The following is a 9,312-nucleotide window of genomic DNA, read 5'->3' as shown; positions in this document are numbered from 1 at the left end:
CTTTTTCCTTTGAATGCTCACATATAGAATTGGACTATTCTAGCATTTTTCAATTTGATATATTTTTTATCCTAACCTACTGGTACAATAAGTATATAAATAAATATACTAGTCAAAATCGAATTGCAGAATTCTATAAATCTCTAAAAGGAAAATGCATGCTGTGATTTGGTACATCTGAGAAAGCTCAAACACCCCAAATCCCAAATTATCTTTCTTCAATAATCTCTAGATAATTTGATCCAACACAATTTCCTCTCTTAACAGTCTTTTGAAAATGCACCAGAGTAGAACTCCCTTAAATATATTCAATCTGTCCTTAGACGATTAGTTCCATGTCAAATTCAATATTTATAAAGATATCGAAAGTTACCTCTTTATTCTTTTCTCCACTCCGGGCAGGTATAACACTTCAAGGCGATGTTAGGGGCAGGGAAATCAATTTAAGAAGTAGCCTACCTGGATTGCAGTGAAACATTGCAGAAGACATGGAGGAAAACATGTATCTACTTTTTCCCTGTTGAATTCTAGATTTTTTTTTCCAAGGTGGAGACAAGATGAGAAAATATGGATATTAAACTAAATAAGTAACTATTTATGTTGACTTTAACAATCAGCAGGGAAAGCAATGTCAGCAGCTTCCAGTTCTTTTAAGACTTAACCCTTTTACATGCAAATCATATTCTTCCCTTTCATGTTATCATTTTCTGTATATAGCTGAATTTTCTGTCTTTGGCCTTGAAAACATCAAACTGATCTGCAAGTCATTTATGGCTGCTAAAATAAAACTCAACTCTCTTTAAAGTCAGGCAACAAAATCCAGATCACAGCAACATAATAAAAACATTAACAATGACCAGCACCTAATCAGAATCACTACATATGCAAAGAAGCAGAAATGTGATCCATCAATAAAAGGAAAATCGACCAAAATAACAGTGATAATGGATTTAGCTGACAAGGGCTTAAAATAGCTATTATAAATATATTTAAGGATCTAAAGGAAAACTTTTAAAAATTGGAGAAAAATGGAATGTTTTTTAAAAATAAAACTTCTAGAGCTAAAAATATAATAAAAATTTTACTAGATGGAATTCAGTGAAGATTAGACCCTACAGAAGAAAAGACTAATGAACTTTAAATATATTAAAATGGAATCTATGCAAACCAACTTATAAATAAAAACATAAACAAAGCTACAGTGTCCTGTGGAGCGATGCAATGCAGTTACCATACATGCAATTCAAGTCCAGAAGAGGTGGGGAGAGGAAAAAATGTTTGGAAAAATAATGGCCAAAAATTTCCAAAACTGATATTAACTATGAATCTGTGAATCCAATAAGGACAACAACCCCAAGCAGAATAAACACAATGAAGATAACATCACAGCACATTGTTATGAAATTGCTGAAAAGCAGTTAGAGAACAGGGCCACATTACCTAAAGGGAACACTTTAATTGTGCATTTCTCAGCCTCAAGAACTGTGAGAATTAAATGTCTGTGTTAAGCCCACCCAGTCTATGGCATTTTGTTGTAGCAGCCTGAGCTGACTAAGATACAAACACCATAGAGATAGAATTACTGAGGGAGATTGAGTCTCTGATAGTTGTGGGACCTCTATACCAGCCATGGACTGACAGCCCCCAGTCAGTGAACTTTTGTTATTTTAAGTCACTATTTTTTGAGCCACTGTTATTCATGGTTGAAACAAATTCTACCTTACACAATTATCTACAATTTTGAGGTCCTCATACTGTCTGATAAGGCAAACATATACCTGAATTGGTGACTCTAACAAAGTTCTTTAATAACTTCGATTTGATGACCCCCTCACTGAGCAACTGCCAGGATGCAGCAGAGTCCTAGGTCCTATGAGAAACAAATGTGAATAAGGCTTTATTATGATGCAGTTAAAAAACACACAACTCTTCCTGGGCCCATTGTTATATGAGCAACTCAAATAACTCTTATGATACAGGGGAGAATGTTGGAGGGAAGAAGTAGAAATCAAGAAAGACTTGGATGGCATTTTTAGGAAAGGAAATATTTGGACTAAGTCCTGAAGCTCAATTAGAGCTTTGACAGACAGAAGAGAAAAGCATTTCCAGTCAAAGGAAGCAGCTTTAGTAGACACCACCCAAGGTGAGAGATCGGAGAGGTGCTGGATGACCAAGCACAGATGAGTGAAGCTTAGTCTAGAAGCTAGACTAGTCTAGAAGCTAGACTAGTCTAGAAGCTAGACTAGTCTAGAAGCTAGGCTAGTCTAGAAGTCTTAGTATAGAAGTCTGGGATTAAATTATGAAAGACTTTGAATATTGGCTGCAGAGTCTTGGTTTTATTCTTCATGCAATGAAGAGTCATCACCTTTGTAATTTATTTACGTCCTTTCATTTGGATTTTTTTTTTTTTTTTTTGCTGTGTCGGGTCTTCGTTACTGCGCTCAGGTTTTCGCTAGTTGCCGCGAGCGGGGGCTTCTCTTCGTTGTGGTGCCCAGCCTTCTCATTGTGGTGCCTTCTCTTGTTGCAGAGCACGGGCTCTAAGGGCATGGCCTTCAGTAGTTGTGGCATGTGGGCTCTAGAGCACAGGCTCAGTAGCTGTGGCGCACGGGCTTAGTTGCTCCGCGGCATGTGGGATCTTCCTGGACCAGGGCTCAAATCCGTGTCCCCTGCAGTAGCAGGAGGATTCTTAACAACTGCACCACCAGGAAAGCCCCCCTTTCATTTGTATTTTAATGTAATCTTTTCTTATTGGCCTTTTTCTTCACTGAATCTTGTGTTCTGGTGGCTTCTTTCAAATTGTACTGATTATCGGATCATTCTAATTATAGCAAAAAAAAAATATCATAGAAGAGAAGCAGTTTATCTTATTTCAGTGGTTCTCAAAGTATGGTTCCCAGACCAGTAGCATCAGCACCATCTGGAAACCTGTTAGAAATGTAAATACTTAGGACCCAATCCAGACCTCCCAGGGTGGCCCTCACCTACCCTGAGGTAGGGACCAGCAATCTGTGATTTGACAAGCCCTCTAGGTGATTCTGATGCACACTGAAGTGTGAGGACTACTGGCTTAGTGATTAAGACGTGAGGTCTGGAGTCAGAGAACCAGAGTTCAAATACCAAATTTATACTCCATGCAGGCCCTTGAGCAAAGTATCTTAATATTTCGGTTTCAATTTTCTCATTTTGCAAAGGGTGGGGCAGAAATGTGAGGATTATGTAAGATGCTGTATATACTTTACTCAGTGATAGTAGGACCTCTGTAAATATAAGCTATCATTAATTACAAAATTCAAATTTAATTGCCAGAAATTTTTCTCTGTATATTTCCATGGATACAAAAAATATGAATAATGTGATACAGGCCATGACAAACCAAAGAATTCAAATCTAATATGTATAGAGAATCCAAAAGAAAATCTGTTTTGATCTCCACAAATGCTTGTTGAGATCTTCTAAGACCAGCTTTTTTTCTGTCATTTTCTGTGAATCATTGAGCACATGCTTTTAAGAATCATTAGCGAGTGAATCATTCCTTACAAGTAGGCATAATTTTTTATATAAGTCAAAAATCTTTTCAGGACAAATCTTTAAAGATACTCTCAACCCCCACCTCCCACTTCCACACACACATGCACACTACACACACAAACCACAGACACACCACACACACCGCACACACACTGCACACACACCACACACACACATCACACACACACCACACACACACACCGCACACACCGCACACACCGCACACACCGCACACACACCACACACACACCACACACACCACACACAACCACACACACAAACCACATACACACACCCCACACACCACACACACACCACAAACACACACACACCACACACACCGCACACACCACACACACCCCACCACACCCCCACACACACACAACACACACAAACACCCCACACACACTACACACACACACCACAGACACACCACACAGACACACCACACACACCACACACACACACCATGCACACACCACACATACACACCACACACACCACACACACCACACACACACTCCACACACACACCACACACACCACACACACTGCACACACACTGCACACACACCACACAACCACACACACCACACACAACCACACACACAAACCACATACACACACCCCACACACCCCACACCCCACACACACACACCACACACACAAACACACACACCACACACACCACACACACTGCACACACCCCACCACACCCCCACACACACACAACACAAACACCCCACACACACACTACACACACACCACAGACACACCACACACACACACCACACACACCACACATACACACCACACACACACCACACACACCACACACACACACCACACACACGCACACACGACACACAAACACCACATACACACACCACACACAGACCACACACACACATACACACACACCACAGACACACACCACACACACACACAGAGTAACTAGGAGGTAAAGGCTGGTTTTATATTACGAAAAGAGTCTCAATCAAGAAAGCTATGTGGCAGCCAGCAAAACACCCCATTAGTGAGCTTTCTGCATTTTACATCCTTTCCTCTCTTTTGGTGAAGATACATTTTTACCATGGAGCTGAGCAGTTTGCATGGGAAAATGCACTGGATCATTCCTGAACTTCTTTCACAGAATTAGCCAAAATGAAATAGCATTCCAGAATTTTGTCTTACCAGGTGTCAGCACCAGTATGAGAAAACGTACAGTACAGACTAATACATGGAAAACATGTATGAAAAACATAGGTGTACTACTTTCTTGAGCACTAGGTACCTAGTTCCTGTGGCTTAACATCACATGGTATATTTCTTGTTCCTAGTAGAGTCCAGTAGGGAATCCCTGGTCAAGGGTGATGGGCAGAGAATAGAATGGTTGTGATCCATGTAATTATTCAGGGACCCAGGCTGATGGAGATTTGTCATGTTCCAGATGCCTTGTAAGGCTTTCAATGTCATCCTTGATGTTGATATGCAGCCAACAGAGTGAACAAAAGAGAAAGAAAAATAGGCCAACTTGCTTCCTCACCACTGTGGCCAGAAGGGACACATAACATTTCTGCTCATATTCCACCTGGTGAGGACAGGTCAAGTAGTCTACCAAGTTCAAGTTCAAGAGAGATATGAAATGTAGTCTCTAGCTAGATACTGGGTCTGTATACACATGGTTTACTTTCCAGGTTATCACAGGCAACAGGTACCAAATAGTTCCACAGCTTAACAAACTCTGCTGCTTTCAGCCTGCTCTGTCTGTGTTCTTATTGTTGTTGTCGTTTTTGCTGTCCAACTACAAATTACACCACATGCTTTCCATACTTTACAAAAGCATCCCATTAAAGGTACCAAATTAACACTCACTATTATCACTTACAACCTCTTAAATTTCAATGAAAATGTAACTCTTGCTCACATCAGTCCCAGGCCGGTAGGTATTCCTGATTGACTTTGGCCCCAGCAGCAGAGAGGATATGGACACATGATGACAGAGGAACCCAGGCTAACAGAGGCTCTGTCATCTTCTAAATAGAGCTTCCAGGGTGTCCTTGAGCATTGGCATCTAGCTGGTACAGGAGAAGAGAGCAGTTAGAGAGGGACATTTATTTCTTAATCATTTGGGCTCACAAGTGACACACTCACCTCCACTCAAATTCCACTAAGGAGAACTAATTACAAGGGTCCACTTAGATAAATGCAATGGTAGGAGAAATGAAGTCCTCAGCTAGGCTGCCACTGCCCAGCAACATCTCTGCACCTCAAAACCATGCTCAAAAGTCTTCACTAGATAGGGGTCTCTGCTACAATGGTAAAACTGTTTTATGTGCATTCTATTTTTAATAATTAAATCTCAAACTTATGAAGAAACAACATCATTTTTTATAACCTATATGAGAAAAGATCTGAAAAAGAGTTGATATATGTATATGTATAACTGAATCACTTTGCTGTACACCTGAAACTAAAACAACATTGTAAATCAATTATACTCCAATAAACTATTTATTTAAAAAGAAACAACTGGAAATAGTTAAAGATAATGTCATGGACCAAAATTCTACTGAGAGATGCATCCTGGATTTTTGTTTTGTTTTATTTTATGAAAAAACACTGCTTATAGACAATATTGACTCAGAAGACACTATTCCAAATGTATCTTTGTTGAGAAGATTTACAAACATAGGACTTTGGGAAAAGGACTTAAACAGGATTTGTCCAACTTTTCACTGTACAGGTGAGGACATCGAAGTTCCAGAGAATTGAGGTGACAAGCCAAAAATATAACGTTAGGCAGTGAAAATATATATCATCTTTCATTTCCTTTATATTATATGCCATCAAGGTGGTGACTTGAGGCATCAAAAAGAGAAAGAAACTAGACTTTTGACCTCTTGAATTTTAGGCTTCAGATTTAGAGGTGATTAAACAAGGAGCCAGAAAAAAAAGGAATGGCAGGAGGAAAAAGTGCTCTGACAAGCAAACATTCCAGTAGGTCCACTTTTCCACCCTATTTGTGGAGTCAGTCTCAGGATGCACAGCTCAGGTGGACTTACCCCTTATAGGGTGTGTCTCAGGCCGTCCTGTGAGAAATACCTTATTTCCAGAGGTCCAAAGCACTGGCTTCTAACAAAATTTGTCCGAAGTTTTCTCTGTATCTTTCAAGGTTTCCAGGTTTTTACTAACCAATTCAGGAGAATTCTATAAACCTCACCCCCAAAATAGAAATTGTTTATTATCTCAGAACTTTGACGTGCCAGGCCCCACTTCCTAATGTAGCAGACTCCTTCCTCTAAAATATGCCATGGATTATAACTATGTGAAGTCAATGAAACCTAATTCCATAGTTTCCAAAAAATATATTAATACTTTAATGGCCATTTTGCCTCAAAGAAGAAAAAATATATATATATATATATATATATGATGTATTAAACTTTTACGAGGGCTATTAATTTGACAATATTTTTATCCACATAGATTACATACTGCTATGAATCTTAAAGATTTCACATAGCTTGGCAGCGAAAACTATTTCATACTTATTTCATAAATAAATAAATACACATATATATTATAAATATATTCCAGACCCTTCTAACCTTTGTAATATGGAACTATAATAACTACTGAGTTAATTACAACGAAAGTGAAGATTAAGGTTTTAATCTTGGAAGTGCTCTGACAACTGTGTGTCTAGAATGGGGGAAGGGGAGATTTTCAGCTTGAATCCACACCAGAAGGCTACTCTCTCTCCCATAAGGAGCTTAAACTCTCTCCTTTTGTAAGGCAAATAATACCTACCAGATGTAGAGCATGAAATCAGAGGAGAAAACAGCAACAATGCAAAGTTGGGCTCCATAGTAGGGAAACTGAGGCAGACATTTAGCAGATCTTGTTGAAGAAAAGCATCTATATTAGGGACATATGAACACATGTACTTAAAGTGAAACCTGGGCAGTCACCTGATTACATTATGTCATTTTATAAAGCCCTTCTTCTTTCCTTATCCTGTTTCATTTCTTCACTGGTTCACTGTCTTTCTGCCACCAGTAAATTGCCAGCTTGTTGAGGGCAGAGACCTTATCAGTTTTGTTCACTGGTCTCTCCCTGGTGCCTAGAACAGTACCTGGAACACAGTGGAAGCTCAATAAATATTTGAGGAAAGAATGAATGACTCTCCAGAGCAGATTCACACGTAACACGTGGAAGAGGATCATAAGAACTCATGCAATCCAGGGAAAACAGGAATTTGGACAGACCTGAATAAAACTACTGTCCTCTTAACAGTGTATTATGCTCTTCTTCCTAAATCAAGGAAGCATATTTCTTTTTTTTTTTTTTTTTTGCGGTACGCAGGCCTCTTACTGTTGTGGCCTCTCCCGTCGCAGAGCACAGGCTCCGGATGCGCAGGCTCAGCGGCCATGGCTCACGGGCCCAGCCGCTCCACGGCATGTAGGATCTTCCCGGACCAGGGCACGAACCCGTGTCCCCTGCATCGGCAGGTGGACTCTCAACCACTGCGCCACCAGGGAAGCCCAAGGAAGCATATTTCTAAACCAGTTCCATGTTGAGGAACAAACTTGTGATATACCATGAACATACATATTAGCATTTATATTTTTGTTATATCTAAGTAAGCTGGACTTGACAGTCTAGGAAAACTAACATTTCTTTAAATTATGTTATGGTTTTAAGCCATCACAATTAGTTCTAAAGTTGTCTTCATAATGTCTTGAGTATTGCTCTAGGTTTTGCTATAGATGGACACCTAGACGTTGGAGACCAGACAGCACAAAGTTTCAGGGGAAGACCTGTGCTACTTTAAAGGACTTACATAGGAGGCATTGTAACTCAGTGATTATGGTCACAGTCTCCTAGTTCAGACAGTCCTGAGTTCAAACTTAGAAATACAGCAAAGACCACCATATTTACTTACTATATGTTCTTGACTAATTTATATAATGTCTTTGAGCTTCAGTTTCTTCATCAGGAGGGGTAATAGTATAGTATCTCATAGGATCTTTCATGCATTTAACATAATGCCCAAAAAAGTGCTTACTTCAGTGCCTGCCACAAAATTAGGGCTCAACAATGGATAGCCATTATCATTAAACTCTCTGCAGAGAATTGCCAACACAAACAAAAGGACATTTTACATCACTAACATAAAAATGGAAAAATTGTGAAACACTTTATATAAAGTCATTAGAATGTAGTATTATTTGGGATATTTACATCTGACATCAGAGGAAGTGTCTTGCATTTAATATTTGTAGATTACAATCTAGGCTCTAACACTGCCATTAACTCAATGTTATGAAATCATGGAAGGTCAGCATCCTGAATCAGGCTAATTTAGCTGCCACTTTCATGTATAGGAAAGTTTTATAGAAGTTCTCATCATTTCTACTTTTTTACATGTTTAAAGCATAAATCAGAAGAAAAAATTGATATGTCCCCAAAGGTATTGAAACAAGGCAACTGTTAAACACAACACATGGAGTATCAAGTTAAGATTAACTACATACTCACAGTTGGTGTACTGTCAAGGGTACTGGATTTTTGTATCTCAGGTTGGACCACAGAGAGGCACCCAGCACACCCACTCTCTCTTGACCTTACTTCCCCATGGTCTGGATAATGCTGCTATGCCTGGGAGTCGGATAGTCCAGTCTTTTAAGAATACAGACTTTGATATCTAAGACAGGAATCTGATATCTAAGCTATTTTAGATGGATTGTTCTAACATATTAATATCTTATGTAAGTTCAC

Source organism: Hyperoodon ampullatus (assembly GCF_949752795.1).
Source record: "Hyperoodon ampullatus genome assembly, chromosome: 5".
NCBI classification, from domain to species: Eukaryota; Metazoa; Chordata; class Mammalia; order Artiodactyla; family Ziphiidae; genus Hyperoodon; species Hyperoodon ampullatus.
The sequence above is the reverse complement of the archived record's forward strand: the minus strand, read 5'-3'. Positions refer to the sequence as shown.